At 40.0% G+C, this 26680-nt stretch overlaps 1 protein-coding gene across 2 annotated transcripts in view; it reads right to left on the minus strand.

Annotated features, from left to right (window-relative positions):
* The window catches only part of LOC135204828 (uncharacterized), a 63301-nt gene extending 39081 nt beyond the window's left edge, over window positions 1–24220 (minus strand). For both annotated transcript variants that reach the window (XM_064235027.1, XM_064235025.1), the window contains exon 1: window positions 23682–24220. The gene's annotated coding sequence lies outside the window, so the exon portion shown is untranslated. The remainder of the gene's footprint in view (window positions 1–23681) is intronic.
* Window positions 24221–26680: the final 2460 nt, after the last annotated feature.

Raw genomic sequence — 26680 nt, forward strand, 5'->3', positions numbered from 1 at the left:
TCCCCCCTACAAAAGGATTCACGAATAGGAAGCACGAATACTTCCTAGTACCCCTACAAAGACACACACCTGCTATTATTATCATCTGGAGTCAAGTCGTGTGCCACACCTGATACTAGAATAGCAACTGCCTACGACTAAAGATACCTCACTATCGACAGACAGAATATGTTTTTCAAGACTCAAAATCCTCAAATTTTACGATGGGAATCCTGGACCCCACTCACTGTAACTGACCTTTCGACTTAACAATCATTTTCCTCTTAAATCTTTAGCATATGACCTCTTACCCCTACCCTGCTATACCAGGAGAGAGAGAGAGAGAGAGAGAGAGAGAGAGAGAGAGAGAGAGAGAGAGAGAGAGAGAGAGAGCCTGGTTAGGCGTGAAAGTGAATACTAGTCAAGGGGGTGAATTCTAGGCTAATAAGTTAATACGACAGTGAGTGTTTACTAAGTCAAACACAAACATTTTTAGTCTCTGACAGGTCACCAAATTTGGACCTTGAAATCTCTGAAAAAAAAAAGAGAACCAGAAATACTGTGCGCAGTGAGCCATGCACAAGACTCAGTGTAGGTAATATAAAAATGACATTTATATATTTTAAAACAACAAAGATCCCAGTAACCTTTACAAAAGAAATAATACTACAAGACTTGTGAACTCAATTTGCATCAATGAACTTCCTGTCACTTATGACAATGATTAAGTATACTTCAGGGACACTATGACGCACATATAAAGTAGCGTGCCACACTATCGATTGGAAAAGGTTAAGAAGGATGCAATATGTACCCACTGATATTCTTCGTGAGACGAGTGGTCATTCCTATAAGATCAGGGCCCTTTTGTAAGTAAAGAGAGAGAGAATGATAGTGTCCCTGGAAACTGTTTTTATTAATATAACATTTCTTGGACAAGTGGTAGAGAGATCCAAAGCCAGTGTGATGGTAAAACTACAGAATTCGTCCCTGTGTCCCTCGAGTGTTTAAGTAGTGTTAAAACTACAGAATTCGTCCCTGTGTCCCTCGAGTATATATATAAATACTGGTTGGTATGCACTACACAGAAACGACACTAATTCACATTCTTTCCAATAGGGCTTTAGACATAAAAATAGCTGCATGAAAGTGATCCCAAGTCTCATGATGATCGCTTTGCATATATAAATATATAAATATCCAACGGATATGAAGGCAAACAGAAATTAGGAGTGGAAATTCCGCAGCTATGCAAAACCTCACTCACACAGTCCAGTGTAGTGCGCAAGACTTTGTCGTCACAAAGCAGAAAACAAAAGAAACTCCTACAATTAAAGCCAGTTTCTGGTATTCTATCGCACGTCTCGCGTCCATTTTAGCTAAACGTTCAAAGACGCAATTCGCAATATATGATTTGTTGAAGGACTAGACTGTAACTGCGTCTGTGTAAATTCGTCATAAATGTGGCAACGTGTGTGATGATTGGGAGAGAGGGAGGGAGGGAGAGAGAGAGGGAATCGAATAAGCCTAACATTTAGTAACAACTGGCAACGACCGAAAGGGGGGAGGGGGAGGGGGAGGGGGATGGAGGGGGAAGAACTATTACGTAAGAGCCACGGTTGGCAGCATTGGACCTCAAAAGTTGCCAGTTTTTATATTTAATTCAACGTTTGGCATCGACAAAAACACACAACCTTCTTCTCGTCACTCACTGCCTTTCCCTTTGCGACAGATCGACGGTCGTAGTTATATTCTCATTTAGCAGACGAGATTAACTTGAAATCATAGATGATAAAAAGGAACCTCTCTTCTATTCAACTGATTGGCAACTCTCTCTCTCTCTCTCTCTCTCTCTCTCTCTCTCTCTCTCTCTCTCTCTCTCTCTCTCTCTCTCTCGACATAAACATCGAGCGCAGGAAAAATCTCCAACAGATCTTCATTTATAATCTCGTATTGCAGTTCAGCGTTACGTGTCCACATACGACCTCCTTATTTTTCTATTTTTATTCTTTATTCAGCGGCAGCGTCGTCGCCTCAAAATGGATTGATCTTCGACGAAAAAGGAAATAAAAAATAGAAAAAAAATACCGAAATCCGCTGGTTGAGGATTGCGATATTCGTGGAAGGGGTTGCTGTGTGAAGCAACAAACGCACTCATCCCCCCTACCCCCAACCCACCTACCACCCCATCCCATTGGGGGTACTATGTAACACATACAGGCTGATGCACACAAACACACACACACACATACCATGTGCAGGGTCCCTGGCGCAGTTAAGAGTTTCATAGGGAAGCCAGCCTATAAATTTATACGGCCATGGAACTTACGTAGTACTATGCATACATGTGAAGAGATTTAATACGCATACATACACAAGGACGTCTTATTTTAACACATATACATTGAAATATACACAATAGCGTCCATAAACATTCGTCTGACCATCGCTAAACATCAATATTAGGAATTATTCATAACAAAATACAACCTAACGCTGCTCGCTCAGTTTTATACCATCACAGGAAATAAAATAGGTGATTTCGTTAGGCCTAATGCATCAAAACTTCACCGATTTGCACCAAATTACGAACGATTTCTGTAGTAAACGGATACAGTGGACGAGAAAATCTTACTGCTAAACAGATACAAAGAGAACAAGCGAGTTACAAGACACAGCATAAATATTAAAAGTAAAAAAAAAAAAACCTTTTTCAAGGTCTAGAGAGAATAATTCGTCCCAAGGTATTGCAACCAAATCCGATTAACTGCGTTTGACGTGATTTTTCCTGCCACAGAACTCTCTCTCTCTCTCTCTCTCTCTCTCTCTCTCTCTCTCTCTGTGTGTGTGTGTGTGTAAAACCCCAACACACATAAACAGATGAAACTCCAAATGCGTCCCCCTAACTAGGAAGTACGGCTTATTGTAAATCGGTCGCCGACCCCTTCAGAGGAAAAGAAAAAAGAAAAAAATTAAAAATAAAAAGAGGGCGCTCTTGAAAAACTAAAAAAGAAAGAAAAAAAAAGGAAAACGAAACCGAAAAGAAACAAAAACTGACCTACTTTCGTACCGTTTTCTCGCAATGTACCGTTCGGGAGCCGTAATCTATCGTTCGTTCGAACCAACCCAACGGGGTCAGTGACTCTGGCTGTTCTTATGGTACTAATTTTGCGTGTTGGGGGTAACATTGCTTTATATAGGAGGCTATAATAAGGGATAATCTCTCTCTCTCTCTCTCTCTCTCTCTCTCTCTCTCTCTCTCTCTCTCTCTCTCTCTCTCTATACGTTAATACAACCACCCATTAGTACTATACAAAGGTAAAATTGTTTTATTTATAGAAGCCTATATAGATCGCGTGTTGATTTCTAACTTGAAGATTTTAGTATAGGGATACTCTCTCTCTCTCTCTCTCTCTCTCTCTCTCTCTCTCTCTCTCTGTTTATATACATAATAAAACAACCCAATAGTACTATACGAAGATAAAACTGTTATATATAGGAGGCTATAAATATCGCGTGATGATTTCTACTTAGGAGGTTTTGGTATAGGGGATAATCTCTCTCTCTCTCTCTCTCTCTCTCTCTCTCTCTCTCTCTCTCTCTCTTTATATATATACATAATAAAACAACACATTAGTACTATATACAAACCCACAAAGAATCCGAACCCATCATCCATCATGGCCGCCGCCCAGATCGAACGAAACATTTCGAGACGAAACGTTTAAATCTGTTATAAAATAGTAAACAAAGGCAGACGTTTTCGCCCTTCGGGTCAACGTCCCTTTATTGATTCGGTCTAGCCCAGAGAGAGAGAGAGAGAGAGAGAGAGAGAGAGAGAGAGAGCAGCTAGTCGAACGAAACGTTTCACAGAGCTTCGCCCGACTAGAGGCTCCGGTAATCCCTCCTTCCCCTAACGCGCCGTGTTCCTGGCCTTCCCAAGGGCTTAATAATATTAAAATTTTTATAAAACAAATAAGCGGCCATGCTTGGGGAACACAGACGCACTGGGAGACATCCGTTCCTTCGCCGTAGAGACAAGGTTGGCCCTAGAAAACGAACACCAAAAAACGTTAACCTGTGGAAAAGGCGAGTTTGAGCGAAGCTATGCTTTGTACCCAAAGCGTAGCGTGAAAGAAAGAAGAGTATTAGTCCCCCCTGGCGTGCAAGCACATACACACACATGTACACTTACACACGTATACACGTACACAACGACAGCTGCCCCAGCTCCTCAATAAAGCTGAGGTTGCATCTGTGTAACGAGGCAGGAGGGTCACTCGAAGCGAAATGATAATATAATATTTAAGCCTAAACTCTTACAAATGCACTGGTAACCTACTTGTATTTTTGTCAAGGACTGGAGTGAGAGAGAGAGAGAGAGAGAGAGAGAGAGAGAGAGAGAGAGATTATGGACAGTTTCATTCAAGCAACTTCTCTCTCTCCCTGCCAAAAAGTATGTCATTGCTTTTACATATCCGTCATTTATGTCATCATCCAAGCTCGATCAAGCCGTTGGAAATATACCACTGAACAGTTCTATATATATATCTATATATATATATTATATATATATATATATATATATTATATAATTAGTTGTAAATCTGATCTGTTACCTAATTATTTCCCAGAAACGCTGATTCTTCTTTAACAATTCTCTTCGTTTGCAAGAATATAAAAATAATTCTCTATACATTTGTCTCGAGAATAATCAATCTCTCTCTCTCTCTCTCTCTCTCTCTCTCTCTCACGAACCTTGCAATGTACTCTAGGCTCGGATAATGTCACGCTACTAACGTACTCAGCTAGCAATATTGAACGACATATATATACACGTGCGACACGAGCCCACGCGCACGCAGAGCTCTCTCTCTCTCTCTCTCCTCGTCTCTCTCTATAGCATCACACGCGCGCAAAAACCTAAAGAATTGAAGGTACAGATTTTCTCGACTTTGGAACTCTAAAGGATAGGGTTTAATTATTAGTGTAAATGCCCTTCACTATGAGAGAGAGAGAGAGAGAGAGAGAGAGAGAGAGAGAGAGATTTTCCAGAGATAGACAGAGAGATGAAGCGCTTTTCCTTATTACTTCCTTAGATCTGGACACAAGATGAACGATAAAATGTCGAAACTTCCCGCAGGATCGTAAGGTAACCTCCCCCTCTTCTCTCTCTCTCTCTCTCTCTCTCTCTCTCTCAGTGACAGACCAGTTTAGCGTAGAACCGGAAAGTCCACAGAATGACTTCATTCATAAGTTCTGTCTTGCTTATTACACCTTTATCAGTCTTTTTTTTTTCTATGTCCTCTTATTACCACCCGTATCTATTATTCTCTCTGCTTTAATATAAAAAAAAAAAAAAAAAAATAAAAAGGACGAATTAAAAACTTTATAAATAATGAAACAAATTCTGCTGATAAGAGAGAGAGAGAGAGAGAGAGAGAGAGAGAGAGAGAGAGAGAGAGAGAGAGAGAGAGAGAGAGCGGTTAAAATTGGTATATAAAACAATTGCTATCCTCATAAAAAAAAAAACTTACGTGATCATCAAAGCTAAACAAAATGTGGTCTGGTCAGAAATTGGATGGGTGACCACCCAGAGACGCCATACGCCCTTGGTGCATATAGCCCCTGAACCACTAACACAGATATGGAAGGAATTCCAAGTGTTCAACGAACGATAATTGAATAGAGCTCCTTGCAAATGACAATTATTAATCGTAACTACCTTGAGAGAGAGAGAGAGAGAGAGAGAGAGAGAGAGAGAGACGTTACCTCCCGCTCAGACGTGACGTCACAGAAGCAGATTAACGTTGGTAAAACCGCATGCATGTAACGCATACGGAACTACAGTAGTTTAGAGGGAAATACGGCCTTGTTTTGAGAGAGAGAGAGAGAGAGAGAGAGAGAGAGAGAGAGAGAAACCATAGTAGAGCCATCAATGTCAAAGTAGCAGTACTAATAACTTTCGCTAAATACTTCGTCAAGACGTGACTGGCCAAGGCCGACCTTCGTGGCAAAGATATAAACCTTGAGTTTTTGATACAATGCCGTTCCTCTGTGACGCTTATATATATATATATATAATGAAGACAAAAATTAGCAATTAGGAAGTATACAAAAACACGCTGGAGCGTAACTTCATTGCAAAATCAATCGAGATATATGATAGTTTAAAAAATGTGTTAATGTATCCATTTTCCTTTTATTTACAGCTAATAAACGTTTCCTTTACACGTATTGACATCAAATCAGTCCTTTAAAGTTACATTAACAGACAAGATCAACTTGTAAACAAAATCATATAACACGGTTAACAAATTTCCGTATGAAATAAACTTCTACATCGGCCCGTCCTAGAACGCATATTGGTGTGTAAAAAAAGAAAAAAAAACACGAAATTACGATCTGTTCCCCAAAAAGGACCACGCCCCTCGAGACTGACTAGGTACCAATCGCAGCGAAGCCCTGGTTACTTTCTCCTGCCGAAATATGTTAATAAAAGTAATAATGAACAAGGAAATTGTTCTGGGTATACATAACTGCCTGGAAAGGGAAGAGGAAATGCTATATTTAATTTTAAATGCTATATTTAATTTTAAATACTATATTTAATCTTAAAAAATAACATAGAAGGACCGTCGATTATATCACGAGAACGAGGAATTAAGGAATTATCCATAAATGAATAGGAACGTCCAATATTTCTTCATACAGACACAAGCACAAACACAAGACGAATGAAATAAGACGGAAAAAAGCAGTATATATTGTAGCTCAAGGCGATGACACAGTTACCTGAACCAACCCACCCACCCCAAGGTAACCTACGGCCAACTCCCGCGCAGGGGATTCGCAGGGAACCTTCATCAAACATAAACAAACTCACATATACACACCTGAGTGCATAACCTTTAGGGGACATCTCATCCCAAATACCGTGTGACATTTTCCGGAAGGAGAGAGAGAGAGAGAGAGAGAGAGAGAGAGAGAGAGAGAGAGAGAGAGAGAGAGAGAGAATGGTTGGTGTTACAATCGAATTGTAACACCATTCGACGTACGAGACGAAATGAAACTGATTTATTATTATTATTATTATTATTATTATTATTTATTATTATTATTATTATTATTATTTATCATTAAATGCGGGGGGGGGGGAATTGTAACACCATTCGACGTACGAGCGAAATGAAAAAACTGATTTATTATTATTATTATTATTATTATTATTATTATTATTATTATTATTATTATTATTAAATAATAATATAACTGTAATATGATGTACAACAATTCTCCAAATATCATTAAAGAACAATCAAAGTTTAAGTAATAAAAAATATCTCAAAAAATATATTGTTGTTCTCTTAGATTTTTCTACCAAAAGTACACAGAGAGAGAGAGAGAGAGAGAGAGAGAGAGAGAGAGAGAGAGTATCCTACTAGCATTAAACCTTAATTACAACGCAGACTAATACAACTTTCTACCATAAGCAACAAGTATAAATATTATCACAATCACCATTAACGTAGACTCGAACCAATTAAGATCGTGCAAAAATAAAAAAAATTTTCGTGGACCCTGTTATGGCATCATTCCCCGGAGGCGGAAGAGTTGCCAGACGGTCCAATACTCGTCAGGGGGTTCCAGATAGACGAAGAAGTACCCCTACAGATGAACACTTTAAGGGCTAATATCGAAACAAAGTCGTTTAACATTCAAGTACGAGGAAATTTATAGGGAAATGGATCCTATGTTAGGTTACTTCAGAGACCAGAGTTGCTCAAAGGGGCGTTAATGCTGAATGAATTGACGTGTCCTGTTTTTGGTGGAAAATGACCCCTAAGCTCCAGGACACTAAGGATCAGAGTTACATGCCGTTCCAAAGTGCCATTAATGTGCACTTTTTCGGTTATGGGGTGGGGGGGGAGGGAGAGGGGAACGAATCTGTACAGAGACGCAAAAGCAAAATATAGAAATGGTCTGCATCCTTAATCATTTATATATCAATTGAGTTGTAAGTACATTTGATGGCTGTTTAAATAATAATAATAATAATAATAATAATAATAATAATAATAATAATAATACTTTTAAATAAAATTGAATTACATTTTGACCTGTATGGAAAACTGTACGCAAGACCCAAATTTACTTGCATAAATAATACTGATACAAGAATCCTAGTGTGTGTGTGTGTGTGTGTTTGTGTGTGTACTTGCACGCGCAATAATGTGTTACTACTAACACCAGTAGAAAAGTTAAACCCAACTAAAGTTACCTACGAGTCAGTGAAAGTCTTAGCGCGGTGCACGCTCTCTCTCTCTCTCTCTCCTCCTATTCTCTCCCATCTCTCTCTCGTCCACTCCGCCTCATGCGTCCCAGCTGTTTGCCTACATCGCATCAGAAATCGCAGAGCGAATCGTATTATTTACAACGGCAAAACCTGTAGAGAGAGAGAGAGAGAGAGAGAGAGAGAGAGAGAGAGAGAGAGAGAGAGATTGGGTACCAAGAACAGACTTATCGCGGTAAAATCACCTCTTAACAAAGGAAGAGAATATTCCAGTTATAGCATACCTATTTCCGTCTAGATTTCCTCAATAACATTGTACCAAATAAACTGACCAATTTTCACTTGGAAATGTATCATATACTACTTAAATATACGCATAAATATATGTAAATCAATTGGTAAGTAAATCGAAGTACGCGAGACCAATTATTCCGCTTGGCGACGTTTGGCAACTCTCCACGAGACATAAAAAAAAAGGTAAGTGGCAACTATAACCGTAATAACAGTTGCATGAAAGTTTATAAATGCATTTAAAATATATATAAAGTACACTTAAAATTACATTTTTTATTTAATAATAAAAAGAATTGTTCAAGCGACCAACGACTTAACTCACTTCTACGACTTAAACTTGATTACTCATAATATGCTACGTGACTTGAAGTTGACGCAACACTGGACATTTTGAAAACCATATATTTTTTATTATTTATTTACGTCAAATACTGTGCATTTTTTGGCTGTTAGTCCATGACGGGTTAAAAACATGCTCTTTTAGGACTACATCTCGTGGAGATCCCAACAATATTACATTAATTTGGTATTATTTCTATCAATTTTTATCTATGACTCATTTAGAGAGTGGGCGGACGTGAGATACGTATTCTCCGCGAAAACGTTATCATGGGATCAAAGGCTATAACACAAATTTTACTTTATTAGGTGCAGTTGTTCTAGTGCGCGGTGGCCCAAGTTTATAGCAGCAGCTACACGAATGGAGTTTAAAATGATAATTATTGATATTACTATCCAGAAAATGGATAGTAATATCAAGGACTGACCAGAGCCACCAGACACATTCACACGACTGGTACCTAGCTGGTCGGGTGACCAGCCGATAGCTAGTGTATCGAACGTGCTACTCTGCCGTCGGCAGCGATGACTACGCGCGTCGCTTGTACTTGACCTAGATGAATTACACCTAATCTCTAGCCTTGGGACTAGACTAGACGATAAAGTGAGATTACAGCTTTTGAGGTAGAATTTGATAAATTACCAAATAGATAGAAATGAGGTATAACTACAACTTACGAAGACTTTCAAGTTTGCAAAACACACGAGAAATCTTAATTTTTAGTCATATGTTGCGACCCTATCAAGTAGATAGGTCCTTGAGGTTAAGTGTCATGATTTCGAAAATTCAAAACTAATTCAATCTTGCGTTTGACTTCATCAAGACGATGACCTCGATTTAATTAGGTCATAATATACTATGCAGATTTCAAATCTACGAGAGAGAGAGAGAGAGAGAGAGACTCACGTAGAAGTAGGTGTCAAAACAATAGCAACTCGATCTACTTCAGTCAGGTGATCAATGCCCTTTATGTCAGCGGTTCCTAAAGGCTACAACAGTTTGGCCTCTTCTTCCCCCAAAACGGATCTGGGCAAATCACGCCTCTATGGAAAGGTGAGCGTAGGGGGCGGATTCCATTACTGACAGAACCATCACACCCCCCCCCCCCCCCCCCACTAGCTCGAGTCAAGACTCCTTGGCAAGTTGGCTATTTTTGCTGGTGTTAAAAAAGTGAGGCCGTTCGAGAGAGCATTTCATTCTGGCTATTAGAGCATTTTCTGCCGTGGTGTGGGAATCGTGACAAATGTGACTAACACACACACAGAGTGTATTCATGCATACATATACACTACACAGACACACAAGTACACATTCACGGCCCCTCTTAATCACTTTTCAGGTGTGTAACTCTGGTAGTGTATGAGCAGTGCACACACACACACACACACACACACACACACACACACACATATATATAATATATATATATATATATATATATATATATATATGTGTGTGTGTGTGTGGTGTGTGTGTGTGTGTACTGGAATTTTTCACATTCTGTTATTACGTTCGTCACTAAAAAGCCTTAGATCCAAATGCAAGAATACAATGAAAATTCTGATGCCCGTAGCTAAATTCGACCGACCCCCCCGCCCCCCACACAAGAAGTACTAATCAAAGCGACCGTAGCATTTAGGTATGCTATAAAGGTATATGCGATACAACCAGACTTAACCCAGCTAGGCAAAATGACCGTTAAGTTTGACTTAAAATCTCGGCGTTTATTAAAGATTATCTTTAACGTTCGATGTGGTAGGTTTCATCTCCTGAATCAATCAATAAATAATCATAATACCTAGGAATTTTATGTACAAATCGTCAAAAATGGTGACATTATTTAAACTACCTCATCATCTGTGGTGGAGCTCAGGTCAGATAGAACGCAGAGAACGCAGAGCAGGACTGGTGACGTACCAGTACAGTGATTGAAATACCAATCTGTCATTAGTTTAAACAGCGATATCTGGATGTGTTGGGCTCCAGATGAGAAACGCCTAATTCTGAGGTTCTTTAGTGCCTTTACTGGTCTAATTTCACGCTGGTGATAGGTTTAAGAGTGAAATAATAAAAAAACTGTGCACTCCAAAACAGCTGTTTTCAAGAATGAGGACCCCAAGTAACCTTTGCTCGAGAAATAAAAAAAAAAAACGAGAGATTGTATGGAATTTTGATGTTTTAAAAACTAGTTACAGGGTGATAATGTGAGTAGACTTTTGAGGTCAATATACAATTGTTATTCAGAAGATGAAGAACCCTACTCATATGGAACAAACCTCACAACCAAAGGGACCACTGACTTGAAATTCAAGCGTCCAACGAATACGGTATTCATTTGAAAAGAAGTAACAGGCTGTAATAGGAACTACGGGGGAAAAAAAAGAAGACCAATTCTAACAGAATAAATCTATATACAACCAAAACACACAAGGCAGGAGAGCAGCATAGACTCAACAACAGCCACAAAACTACTAAAATACAACTTTGAAAAGGCACGAGAAACGGTTATCTCCTATCAAATGCAGTATATATATAACGTTATTAAAAGGACCCTTCGCAGCGGGCCACAGAAGGACCTTCCAGCCACGTCCCAGAAGTGCGAGAATCCCTTGAAACGACCAAGGGAGGGGGGTTGGGTGGTTTGTGGGAGAATCAACCCTAAGCCAAGCGTGGCCAGGCGACAAAGCTCAGAATCCCGCGAGACCAGCAGAAGAAGGAGGCGGAGGAGGAGGATGGAGAGGAGAGGAGGAGAGGAGGAGGAGGAGGAGGAGGAGGAGGAGGAGGAGGATAGGAGAGAGAGGGAGGAGGCTCCCCCCCTCTCCCCTTTCATCATTTCGCAAAGTGGGACTAAACGCACGGACGCGATATTGCGTTGTCTCCCGTCTGGGGGTTGTTCAGCTCTTCTTGCTACTAAATGGCTTTTGGTGAAAGGAATTAGTCTACTGCTGCTACTGCTACTACTAAACTATACCTCCATCATCACACTACAGTGTCATCAGCTCGAGTTTCTCTCTCTCTTCTCTTCTCTTCTCTAACAAATTCAAGTATACAGATCTACAAAAAAACGTAACTATATTTTTCGTTGATTCTGTAAATAATTACATATATTCTATATGTGTTGATTTGTAAACTAAACTGTAAAATGTATTTGTTTAAATGAAAAAAAAATATTTCAAAGCAAAGGTACTGGAGAGAGAGAGAGAGAGAGAGAGAGAGAGAGAGAGAGAGAGAGAGAGAGAGAGAGAGAGAGAGAATATTCAAAGTTCCATCTTCGTTACCTGTTTAAGAGTTCTGAAAAATCGAACCATTATTTTTTTCAGTTCAGAAAATTGGACCTTATCACTTATTACAAGTTCCAAAAAAGTTAAGAAAAATAGACCTAATTACTTAAAAGTTCCAAAAAAAAGTGTCCATTAAAATTCCAAGTCCCGAGAAACGGGCCTTTATTTTCGACCTAGTTAAAACGGAACCCCCCTTTTTTATCAATTCCCAAATTAATTCCCAAAAAATAACGGGCCCTCCATTCCATGTTACACGTTCGATCTGAGTGCAGAATTTAGGCCAAGCATTGGAGAATGAGAGGAGAGAGAAAAAAAATATTACTCTCACAGCGTTCAAACACGTTCCTCAACTGAACCCGGACATAATATGTTCCTGACAAGCCAATTTATGCTTTCAGGAAGGAAGTATATTATACTCCCTGTGAAGGACACGGCTCTAGGTTCGTAGGACGAGTGACATCAAAGACGAGACGACATTCTTCCTTCGCGATGTTTACCAGACGAAACTTGTTCAAACTGATGGACAGAACTTCCAGGAAACTGAATCTAATGACGTTGGGTAGCAATGAGGGTCATCTTTTCCTCAAGACTTTAATTTCCACACCCCAATATGTAAGGTTCGCTCTTAGTCTAAAAAGTCTAGAGGTTCCAGTGTACTGCGCATCCCTAAAGTTTCACACTCTACTACCTCAACCTCGTCGTCCTCTTGAGATCTCCCAAAAGATTGGAAAGACCTTCCTGTTTAGCCCACTTGTTCCTTATATCACCGAGAACAGCGTGTTTGTTTGTTTGTTTGTTTGTTTACAAGCGCCCATCTCCAACCCACGTCCAGAGGTCATTAACACTTTAAGAAAATGGCTAAACCTACCCCATGGCCAGGGTCTCCTAAAACAGCACCAGGGGATGGATGACGTGTTCATGCACAACTACTGCGTTCCTTTACAATAACCCTAACACACACCCCCCTCCCCCCATCTTGGCACCCCTTCCTTCTCGAAGCAACCAAAAACCCTGCTGCAATTGTAGAAAAAAATTGCAGAAATGAATCGTCCACAAAACTGGTACTAAAATTAGTCAACACGGAGTTATATGTTACCCCTTCTTCCCCAGAGCCCCCCCCAAAAAAAAAAACCCTGCTGCAATTGCAGTAAACATTGCAGAAAAAACTGCATAAATGAATCATTCCACATGACTGGTACTAAAATTGTTCGTATGCCTTCAGTCAGAATCGTCAACACGGGGTTTGTATCAAGACCATCGAGATAGTATATCTCTTGGTTATATGCTCACATAGGAAGACTGAATGCATATATATATATATATATATATATATATATATATATATATATATATACTATAGCTGACTAGCAGTCCACCACGTTGGGGTAAACGAAACGCTCTCAAAGTTGTCTTGTTGAAAGCGTGGTGGTGGTAGTGGTGCTGACTCATGGCGGCGACTGTGGGAGCAGCGACGAGCTAATACCGCCCCTGTGGCCACAGGGCACAGAGGCGGATTTCGGCATGGCACGGACACCTACCTACACCTACTACTACCTACAGCCAGCCAAGCCAGCCAGCCACCAGCCATCCCAGCAGCAGCTAGCAAGTATAAGCGGGGATCCTATGATAGGACACACAAGAACAACCAAAGCCCTTCACTTCAAACTAAAACCGACTCTGAGTCGTGGGCGTGATACGGGCGAGGTTCCCGTCTGGCGGCCATCATTATCATCATCATCGTCATCAACAGCAAGCAGCCTTCGAGCAGAACCAGCAGGAATCATCATCGAGACCACTAAATACGAGAGAAAATCATTTTTTTTTTTTTCTGGTTGGTGGAGTTCATGATATCAACCGGGGAGGGCTCTCTCTCTCTCTTCTCTCTCTCTCTCTCTACACAAACACATGAAAACGTGCATGGGTATAAATACTTCCCCCTTCATACACGAAGACAAACTCTATATCATCTTAAACAGCGACCTACAATTCGCGTAAACAGCATAAAAAATATAAAAAATTAAAGAATAAGACGACAGAATAACTCGAGAACGGGCAATCGAACTTGCACGACACATGGGAAGACATGACCGTATACGATGATGTCGCCCCAGGTGTACAATGGCCGAGATTGTTTCCATGACGACAAACCGTCAACTCTGATCTGTTTATCAAGACAAATAGTTCGTCACACAGAGAGAGAGAGACTTACAGGAAATGCACAATGCCTGTCTTCTATGACATACCTACAGGAAGGTATAGCAATTTCAATGGGCAGGTAATGCCCAACGCTATCAGGCGCGCGTGCGCGCTATGTACTGTAAGACCTGACGATTATAAACACAAGTCGGATCCGCTGAAACTAATAGCCTTCAAACACCCAACCCACCCCTTACACCCAACTCCCTACGACCCAATACCCATCCCTCACCCTGTGTCCTCCTCTCTCTCTCTTTCTCACTCAACGGACGTCAAGTTAGTTGCCAGGGTAACACAGTCCAGCTGAGAGAGAGAGAGAGGGAGCTACGCACTTACTAAGAAAGTACATCTAACACTGACATGAACTTGTATTCAGTTTCAATATTCTAATCGCAGAACCTCTCTCTCTCTCTCTCTCTCTTCTCTCTCTCTCTCTCTCTCTCTCTCTCTCTCTCTCTCATAAGAACTTTAGTATGTGTAAACAAAAGATATCGGTTAGACGACTGTGTAGGTTGCAACTAGGGTTAAAGAGGGCCAGTAGCAGAAGACTTGCTTCAAACAAAACTAACAATTATTGGAGATAGGCCAACGTGAAAAGGCACTTGGGAAAATACAGTGTATGTGCTATCATTTGCACATTTTCCAGGTCCCTTCTACCACATATATATATATATATACATTTATATATATATATATATATATATATATAAAATATATATATATATTATATATATATATATATATATATATAATATATTATTATATATGTATATATACTACGTAATATAATAAACCAGATTATGGAATTATCAATGATAGCATCAGCTAAGTCTATGACAGCAATCGTACAAGTAGGTCTTCCCCTTTAAAACAGCAACAGGTAGTACTAGTTCTATAATGTGAGCTACCCTAGGGACATCCATCCATTTCCTATAAATTTAAATCCGTATTTTATGTATCCACATGCATGCCCAATTTGGAAGCTAATTGTCAGCACATAAAGGAAAACGACAATACTAGCTTAGTCATGACATTCAATTCGCTTCATACAGAATGCAGTAAATACTAGTGAATAGAAGAAAATAAGCACAAGATAATCACAAAAGTGGTCTGAAATTGATAAGACATCAGCCCAAGGCATTGCCCTAAGGCCCCTAACGAACCTCACAGGGGTATCATCTGAACCTTAATTTCTCAAATTAGCCAGTACTATTCACTGTGAATTATCACTGCCAAGAGTGCATTGGACTTTTGCTTGTAACTGGAAGAAATTATATTACCAAGATTCCTTATAGAGGCCTGGAAAGGTTGTCAACACAACCTCACCTTGAGTGAAAGTTACCTACTAATAATAGGCTTGCATGGGAACTAACCAATGCCTATTGTAAAATGGGCACGATAGGAAAAATGACTGAGAAAATGCAAACCACCACAATGCAAGGTAAAATACATGAATCTTGAATGAACATGACAATGCTAAAAGGTATGTAAACTCAAAATGAAAAAAATAAAAAAGCAGACTGGACACTGTCCATGCAGACCACCAACAATGACAAAATCTTCTAACTAGGGCTCTGTAAAACCTAACTTCTTTAAAGGGGAGGGGGCAGGGAACAGTTGTTCAATGTACCAACAAAATGCTTTCTTGAAGACTGTTTTTTTCATGAACAAGACGTTTAGAAATGTTCATGCCTAAAGGGAGAGAAAAATGTTAAACAGATCCTTTGGTCTGTGAATTCCAAGTCATACTGACTGACTTTAGTAACACTTTAGACTGGTCATACTTACTCTGTTTTTTTCCATCTGTCCACCTGCCTGTGGTGTTTGCGTATGGTAACACTGCGTCCCGGGCTTTAGATAGTTACGCTACGTGTAAGTTTTAGGTAAATGAAAGGATATCTAGGTGTACATTTGCAACTGAAAAGTGTTTTAATAATTTACTGTATGCGAATTACACCCTTAATATTCGTAATAGGATATTGTTATTAATGTTGAATGTAAGCTGAATGTAACTATGTAAAGCCTGGGACGCAGTGTTACCATACACAAACACCACTGGCGGATGGACAGATGGAAAAAAACCGAGTACTATAGTCAGCTATTATGAGGTCAAGTGGCCTGCTGAATTCTGTAACAATGCTTGCTGTCTTATCTTCTCCATGTACTGGTCATCAACCAGATAGGTGCACTGGAAGAATTTTTCTTTCTTCTGAGCGACTTGAAATTTTCAGTCTTCCTGCTATCAAGTGGGTGCTTCCATTGTATCATCGCGGATTGACAAATTTAAAGGCTCTGAAGCCATGCTACATTAGATTTGCATCTTAGCTTGAATAACTTGGAAAAAATAATACGGACCATGGATTCGACTAATCCTCTAAGACTACACAACAAAATAATGCCTGTAGTGAAGATTATACAAAAAGAAAGAAAATTTAAAAAAGAACTAAAGACTATCCTATTCTGCAAGAGCTACGATACTGACGAGAAAACAGTAAAAGACAATTATTAAATATAAGAAGCACCTTATTTTGATTTTAAACATACAATGGCCCACCAGAGAGGGAATCTTTCCTGTGGAGGGCTGTACATACAACCAAACAAAGTGAGCAGACTCACCACTAGCTATCATTTGATTAAGTGTAATTTGGACACACTCCCTCTAATTTTGCAGTTTCAAAAAGCTTTTTGCAATCCTTAACAAAACAGAAAAGTGTAAAAACCTAAAACTTTAACATTTCACAGATGGGGCTCTTGTCATCCAACCCTCACTGCATAAGATGTAATATTCGACTGAAAGCTTAACAAGATTACAAGCATTTTGTAAAATGCTGAGATGTTTGTATGCACACGTCTTTAGGCATGTAAGACCATAATGCATACCATCCAATTACTGTACCACCAAGATGCATACCATGCAATTACTGCACTAATGTAAAATATGAAAAGTTTTTCCTAATTTGCTGGTTTCACCTCAGTGATTCTTGAATAAGCATACAGTGCACTAGGAAGCTATGGGAAAGAGCCATTACGAAGAACCTATAAATAGTATACACGTTAAAAAGTACAGTATATGATAAGGGGACTTACACAGGACTGTCTAACATAACCTTGCCTACTCAACATTATCTTGAACCAGATAATGTAAGTGGCTGGACTTCACACTGAGGAGATAAGTTCTGGGCAGACTCAAACGCCAAAGAACCTGTCTCTCCCGTAATCACCAGCCCCTGCTTGTAAAACCTAACTTCTATAAAGTTGGGAAGAGACAGGTAACAAGAAAACACTACATTCAAGACAATATTTTTTCCTTCATGAACATGTTAGAAACAATTGTCCCTGACCCATGACTGATAGTTTAGAAATTTGCATCCACAGCCATTTGTTTTTTCTGTGAAGACTCAACGCTTATTATCACCTGATGAAGGGATGGCAAGTGTAATTTGGCTTCCCTTATGCTTTTCAATTTTCAAAAAACTTTTCGCAATCCTTTTAAAAGTCGGAGAGGTGCAAAAACCTAAAATTTTAACATTATGTACACAGCTGGTGGTCTTGTCATCCAGCCTTCACTGCATTAAGACATACTATTCAACTGAAAGCTTACCAAAGTTTACTAGCAACCTGTAAAATGCTGAGATTTACTATGTATATGCAATGCCTTTAGATATGTAAGACCTAACTGCATACAGTACCATGCAATTACTGTACAAATGTAAAATATTAAAAGCCTTACACCAGGAAGCTATGGGAGGGGGTCATTACCAAGAGCCTATAAATATACACGCTATAAAGTATATATTATAAGAGGCCTTATGGAATACTGTCTACCCTAACCTGGCCTACTCAACATTATCATGCACCAGGTAATGTAAGTGGTTAGACTTGCACTAAAGAGATCAATTATGGGCAAACCCAAGAACCTGTTTTCCCACAATCACCAGCCCCAGTTGTAAAACCTAACTTCTTTAAAGTTAGGAGGAGACAGGTATTCAGGAACAAGACAATAAAGTTTCCATGACCCGTGGCATAGAAATTTTCATGCCTATAGAGATAAAAATGGAATACAGGTGCTATTGTCTATGAATTTCATGTCATACTGTCTGACTTCAGGAAATATTTTTAGGCTGTTCATACTAGGCAGCTATTACATTGTCATGTGGCCTGAGGAATTCTGGGACAATGGTTGCTGTTTATCCTCTCCCTATACTGATACATGGGTCATCAACCAGACAGGTGCACCAAAGTTACAACGGCCCAGAAAGCTACAACGTCTTCAATTGCTCATTTGTCTCAACAATGTCAGGGGCTGGGGTAAATATAGGTTTCCTGCCTATGCACAGATTCAACCAGCTTGCTAGGCTGCACATACCCTATGTGGCAGTAGGGGCTATGGGTAGGCACCAATTCTGGGGGAAGGATAGGCACAGTACAGGGAAGAGGCAATACTGGATAGTATGTACAACAACAGGCAATTAAATGCAAAATAATGGATATATCTGTTCATGGAATCCCATTAAAAATGGTCTAAAAACAACAAGTTCCTCACCATATCCTATAACCCCCATAAATGCCCACGTAAAAAATTCACAGATTTACGGTATACGTGTTCTTGTACGCCCCATAATTTTTATAATTTTCTCATTGATGTGAACCATAGCCACAGAAGGCTCAATCACTTGATCTTTTAACACATTAAATGTCTTGTTGATCACTATAGTTGTGGTTTGCAGTAGTTTTAAATTGAACTGAACCAATCACACGTATAGGTTGACCTGTGGTATGCCCCAAGCCATATTTTTTAGCTAATAGCAGTAATTTTCTGATATGCCCATGTATTCTAGGTACACATCTTGTAAAATGCTGAGAAGATGCATGTATGTAATGCCTTTAGATGTGTAAGACCCAACTGCATACAGTACCATGCAATTATTGTACAATTGTAAAACATTTTAATTTGTTTTACACCAGGAGGCTATAGGAGAGGGCCATTACCAAGAGTCTATATCTATAGACATGCTATAAAGTATGTATCATAAGGGACCTTACAGAATACTGTCTACCCTAGCCTAGCCTACTCATCATCATCACGCACCAGGGAATGTATGTGACTGGGCTTGCACTAAAGAGATCAATTATGGGCATACCAAAGAACCTCTTTCCCACAATCTCTAGCCTTCTTGCAGAGCAGAGCACTGCATTCCAAGCCTTCTCCCTCTGCCCCTACACTCTGGAGAGGAAGAAGAAAAACCTCTCCAACATCCACACACAAGATAGACGTCCCCCAAAATGACAGCAGCAGGAGCTGTTGCAGTAGCTACATCAGCAGATTCACTGGAGAATCTTGAAGAGAAACAAAAACCAATGCAACGTTTTCTTCAAGCATTGACTCATACAAATTCTCCTACGGCCATCACAAAAAGCTCGAAGAAGGCTGGCCCAGAAAGCTACAATGCCATCAATTGCGCATTTGTTTCAACAATGTCAGGGGCTGGGGTATTGTAGGTTTCCGTACTATGTGGTAGTAGGGGTATGGGTAGACACCAGTTCTCGAAGAAGGATGGGGACACTACAGGGAAGAGGCAATACTGGTTGTATGTACAACAACAAGCAATTAAATGCAGAACAAAGGCTATATCTATTAATGGAATCCTATAAAAAAATGGTATAAAAATAAAAAGTTCCTCAACATATCCTATAACCTCTGTAAATGCCTCAATGAAATATTCACAGATTTACGGTATAAGTTATTCTTGTACGACCTATAATTTTTATGACCTATAATTTTTATAATTTTGTTACTGACGTGAACCATAGCCACAAAAGGCTCAATCACTTGATCCACATTAAATGTCTTGTTGATCCCTATAGTTGTGGTTTGCAGTCGTTTCAAACTGAACCAATCACACACATAGGTTGACCTGTGGCATGCCCCAAGCCATAATTTCAGCTAATACGAGTGTATTCTAGGTATACACTCATACCTTTCAAATTCTGTCACTAAGCAAGCTAAAGTTTGATAACCAATGCCAAGACAAACCAGTTATATTCATTTCTTGTGAACATTTTAGACTCACATGGAACCCCAGGCTGTAGGTAGCTATTTTTCTCCAAGGCTGATAATGATTTTTTTTTCTTTTTATAAAACTTTGGTCTGACTCAAATATAAATCTGTGTATTTAGGAACCACAAGAATTTGAGGACAGCAATTCCTAAAGAGACAAACACTATCTGGTTTTTCTCATGTTAATAGGCACTGTCGGGGAAAAACTCCGTAAGAGCGCGAAACAGTGTGGCACGCCTCATTCTGCCATGCACACTATAACATCTGGGAAGGCACAGCACCCTAGGCTAATATTAGGTTAGGATGTATCACAGGTGGAAAGAATCTTTAAAAATGATTCAGTGTTGACTGGGATGAAAGCCTATAAACAACATTGCTGATTGGCAGATCAAGTTTTGTTTTGAGAAAATATGGAACAAATTGTTGCACTCCATTGCATTTAAGTTAATAAACTGAATGGGAAATAGCAGTGTTGTGGAACATATTTTCTTGCACGATGACAGCATAAAAGGCGACTAAAAGGACAGCTGCGGCCTTGCAGTCTTACTTTTTTTAGTAAAACACTAGGCCCACCGTCAATAACTGTGGAAACTGCTTCCTTGCAGTCTTACTTTTAAGTAAAAGGCTAGGCTAGGCTAGGCCCATCGCCAATAACTGTGGAAACTGCCACCTTGCAGGTGGACTTTTAGTCAAAGGCGAGGCCCACCACCAATAACTGCGGTTGACGAGAGCGAGGGCATGCAGTCATAAAAACCTCTTTGCCAAATAATAAACCATGCCTTATGTTTAAAGGAAAGGCGCATCAAGCAACCAGCCCCTTAGTGCACGGATAATGGTGGGAAAGAAGAAGAATGCTAGCCTACATCATCCAGCTGAAACTAACGCTTTCTCTTATAAGTCTTACTAGACTGGGTCAAATACTAATGAAACTAACGATGTCAGTGGGTTTTGTTCCATTTCCTTTACCAAAAGATACTATGCCATTTGTCCACAAACATATCATGAAACCAGCGTTGTATTACTTTCAAAGTCACTGACAAGACCTTCACCTTCTCACCACCCTCCCCAACTGGGCAAGAGACCAAGGCACAAACACAAAGCAAGTCGAAAGACGGCCTCAACAACAGCCATGATGTAGATCACAAGAACTGGGCGGTCACGGCTAGCTGATGACAAATTTGAAAACCCTGTTACCTAGCTTCAACAACTTGGCTAACTGCACCGAAATTCTTATACATGAAAATTGTTTCTATCTCTACGGCAAAAATGTTAGGATTGGGGAATTTTGTATTAGCCTTTTGCTTTACTCTGAAGGGACGAAAGCACATAGCCTAATCCCATAAGTTACAGTATACATTCTTTCATTTTAGAAAAAGAAAATCTTGATTTTCTAAGAACACACAAAGTATCTTTTCGAGATCAGTTCTGCCCTCAACTACAGTTAAGTAGCAGGGGTCGAGATTGTTGAATCGCTTCCGGCAAGGTTAGTCAAGACATTATTTCCAGTAATTTTATTTGTAGCTCATATTTCTAATTTAATTTCTTCCATTCTTTCTCAAAATCTTGGTATTTCTACAGAAGCAGTCCGCACGGACTGCAAGGAACGTAACCGCGGATACGACATCCACTAGGGATTGGGGCGTCCAATGTATTTCGCCGTGTTTAGTACTGGACCCTTGGGGTTAATTACAGTCGTGCTAATAAATATTACTTAATATGTATTCTTGTTCAGGAAGTAAAACTGCATATAAAAACTGCAACTGCCATAGTCTAGGTCGCCGCGGATAAGTACCCTAGATCTACCAAAATCTTCAGCTGATGAATCCCCCAAGTTCACCGATTGGGTAATTCTCGGCAATAACTCCGCACGGACTGCAAGGAATGTTCCCCCGAATTCAAAAGCCGATAGGGATTGAGGCATCAAATATATTGCGCCGTGCTTACACTAGGCCCTGGTGTTAATCACAGTCGACCCCAGAAAAATAATGGGATATTTCTACAGAAGCAGTCCGCACGGACTGCAAGGAACGTAACCGCAGATACGACATCCACTAGGGATTGGGGGCCGTCCAATGTATTTCGCCGTGTTTAGTACTGGCCCCTGGGGGGTTAATTACAGTCGTCCGAATAAATGTTACTCAAAATTCTTGTTCAGTAGGTAAAACCGTATAAAAACACCGCAACTGCCATAGTCTAGGCCGCCGCAGATAAGTACCCTAGATCCACCAAGTAATGGTCAATTTTTAATAAACAACCCAAATACTATAGGAAACTATCACTTCCAAAGAAATACCTTATGCGAAGAAACTGCCTAACTCCACCGCCAAATATGCAACGCGATCCTCACCTCCTAGGCTAATCGACCTAGGTTAGGTTAGGTTGGTCGGCCAAAGTACCTTCCCTACTGTGACATATTGGCTTAAGAAAGATTATTGCGGCTTATATTATAGATTCCCTAACGGTGAGAAACCACTCCATGACCAGCTGGGTGACATTAACTTAACTTTATACGCTTAGATAAGGATAGGCTAGTACTCAAGTTTCGGTAAGAATCATCAAATGCTATCCTAGGCCTATGCAGAGTTAAATTTGCCTTCCAAAAACCTGTCGGGAAACTTTTAAAAATAAATTTAGATAATTTTAATCATTTTTCCCATTTTTTTAATGGGGTTGGGGTGAGGGGTCCAAAAACCCACTTGATCAATTGCCTAGCGTTCTCGAATGTACCCGTGACAGACGATACATGAAAATTGAATAATTAAAGAAGGAAAATGATATAACTTTATGAAACGACAAAGAAAAATGGCAGATAAATAAATATAAATAGAAAATAGGGGTAGGTCTCACTTTTATGCTGCAAGGGCTACCAACATAAACCCAAAATGACAGTCTGGAATGTAGTAATGGCGTTGAATACACGACGTAAATTGAATATTCATTTAAACGAAAATATGAACGTTAGATAAACGATTACATATATATAATAAAAATGTAGAAATTTTACGCATAAATATAAATTTTATATATAAAAATACATATATCATACGTGACGTACACGGCGAGGTTGGCAGTCCTGCTCCCCCAGATGAATCAGCTGACAGATGAACATTGTAAAATGTCTCTCACACTCACTCACTCACACTTACGCTCTCTCTCTCTTTTATACCCACCTGAGAAGTAATGTCTCTCACACTTACTCACTCACACTCACGCTCTTTCTCTCTTTTAAATACTACTCACCTACGAGATGGCAACAGCAGTAGGAGTTTTCGCGAATCCTTTTTCTACTTCATTTAGATATAAATGGAAATAATCCCAGATAAACGCGCATAGAGAAGAGAGAGAGGGAGACAGAGAGAGAGAGAGAATGATGATGATAATAATGATGATAATGATATCTCCGCTCGTCCCACTAACACCAGCAGGAGGAGGAGAAGGAGGAGGAGGAGAGGAGGAAAGAGGAATGAGGAGGAGGAGGAGGAGGCAGCAGTAGTAGCAGACAAAGAGCTACAGGACCCTCATGGTGACAATGGTGATCCTCTCCCTCTCTCTCTCTCTCTCTCTCTCTCTCTCTCCTGATTCTCCTGCGCCCTTTTTCTCTCGTGTCTCTTCTTCTCCTGCGCCCTCTCTCTCTCTTAGTCCCATCGGTAGGGCGTCTCCTCAGTCACAGACCTCATGTCCGCCTTCACTGCACTAGGGAGGAGGAGTCCTCGACGGTCCTCGGGCGGGGTTTGGGGGAAGATTTCACTGACATTTTCGTCGTCTGTTGGGGCGGGTTTGGGGCGTTTTAATCGGGGGGGGGGGGCGCAATATTATATCGAACGCAGAGGACGAGAGGACTATACTACGAAGTATACGACTACGAGTATACGACCAAAGGCTACGACGAGAAGACCACACTGGTAGGCAAGCGAGTCCGAGGAGCCCTTTACGTGTTGTGTGAGCTGCTGATGGCTGCTGCTCTCTCTCTCTCTCCCTCAGCTCAGCTGATTCCTCTGAGGGGGAGGGAGGAGGAGGCGGAGTTTCTCTCTCGTCCCCAGCTCCTCTCTCCCTCTCTTTTTCTCCCTCTTTCTCCTCCCTCCCTTCACCTCTTAGCAACTCACAAACCCCTTACCGTGTTTACTATTTGGCTGGTAGGCAGGAATGTAAGTTTGGTAGGCAAACTAGTATTAACTTTATAAAACTCTCTCTCTCTCTCTCTCTCTCTCTCTCTCTCTCTCTCTCTCAAACTCCTTGTCGTGTTTACTATTGGCTGGTAGGCAGGAATTTAAGTTTGGTAGGCAAAAAATTAACTTTGTCTCTCTCACAAACCCCTTCCCGTGTTTACTATTGGCTGGTAGGCAGGGATTTTAGTTTGGTAGGCAAAAAATTAACTTTGTCTTTCTGTCTGCGTCTCTCTCACAAACCCCTTCCCGTGTTTACTATTGGCTGGTAGGCAGGAATTGAAGTTTGGTAGACAAAAATTAACTTTAGTTTGTGATATTTTGGCGAGATTAGACTCTCTCTCTCTCTCTCTCTCTCTCTCTCTCTCTCTCTCTCTCTCTCTCTCAACTCACAAACCCCTTAACATGTTTACGATGGTAGGCAGAAATTTTCAACAATTCGCTGGTAGGCCAAAGTGTTAAACAATTCGTTGATAGGCAAAATTGTTAAATAATTCGCTGGTAGGCAAAATTGTTAAACAATTCGTTGGTAGGCAAAAAGTTTAAACTTTTCGCTGGTAGGCAAAATTTGTTTAACGATTCGCTGGTAGGCAAAAATATTAAACGATTCGCTGGTAGGCAAAATATTTTCAACAATATCCTGGTAGGCAAAACATATTTGAGTCTCGGTATTGTGTTATGGGTGTTAAGATATATATATACAACTCTAAAAGATTTAATTTAACGTCTGGGGGCCAGTTTATGCCCCCCCCCCCCCCCCCCAGTACGCTAGAACAGTGAATGTTACCACCATCAGAGCACGTAAAATGGTGAAGGTTTATGTCATCCTCCAAAATTTTTTCCTTGTAGCCCTATTCCAACACCCTCCAGCGGTCCTACTGTCCTGACACCATATATATTTATTCTTAAGAGGACTCAGGACGAAAGGGCGGCTGACGAAATTAAAAAATAAAAGTATAAAAAGAAAGTGGAGGAAGTTGTCTGCCGCTGTGAAATACAAGCAAACATTGATCACGGGCGAAAGCATGCGCCTAGCTAAGAGTTTTTCGTGTGTGTGCATGTGCGTGTGTGTGTCTGTGTGTTTGTATGTGTATATATGACTGTCTGTTATAAAACTACGTAGATGTTCACATACACTTATATACGATCATCTACCACATATATGATGGAATAAATTACTAAAAATGTACATAGTTGAGCGCTGCCTTTGGCAACATCAATGGACCGTTTTCGATGCTTGCCCTTGGCTAGAAATAAAACGGTTTCACTATCATTTTTATATTTACTTATATACTTATTTATTTAGACCGATTATTCCTTATGTGCTTACAGAACTTGCTACAGCTCTTAGGAGTCTGGGAATGGGACAGGTCCTAAAATCAAACCGCGATTGCTATTATTAAAAAAAATTGAAAGAACTAACCCTCCCACGCCCAGAGGTGTCAGTCATGTCTCTACCAAAAGGACAACTTTTTGATCGTTTTTTATTGTAAAATTCCTCAGGTATTTTCCCGCCTAATCCCACTAACAAGAGACAAACAAACGTAACACAAGGGAAACAGAAAAACAAATTCCCTTTGATGGAGATGACAAAGAAGCAGTCGAAATAATTTATTCGACACTAGGCCTATGTAAGCATTCCCTTTGAAGCCTTTTTGTATTTACAGCAGGTAGTAATGCTGGTAACAATAAAGTAAATTCCGTATTATAGAATATAATATATTATAATATATAGTATATATATATATATATATATATATATACATATAGCGTTTTTTTCCTGTTTGATAGCAGACACAAAATGTAAAATGTCGTTACGTTGGTTAAGTTCGAAACACTCTCCGAATATAATAGCTTTCTCAAGTGCCCAAAGTGCCCAGAGAGCACTTACAGTTTCAGGGAGAGAGAGAGAGAGAGCTTCTGGCATGGTCTAAAAGAGAGGAAAAGTCGGTGCTACTTTGGTTGGCTTTGTGATCTACGCTTCACTTCATCCAAGGTGTCTGCTATATATAGTACTATAAACGCACGAAAATAATAATTATCATTTATTAATATAATAATTTGTCGTCGATCACG

Source organism: Macrobrachium nipponense, chromosome 47, assembly GCF_015104395.2.
Source record: "Macrobrachium nipponense isolate FS-2020 chromosome 47, ASM1510439v2, whole genome shotgun sequence".
In the NCBI taxonomy this organism is placed as follows: Eukaryota; Metazoa; Arthropoda; class Malacostraca; order Decapoda; family Palaemonidae; genus Macrobrachium; species Macrobrachium nipponense.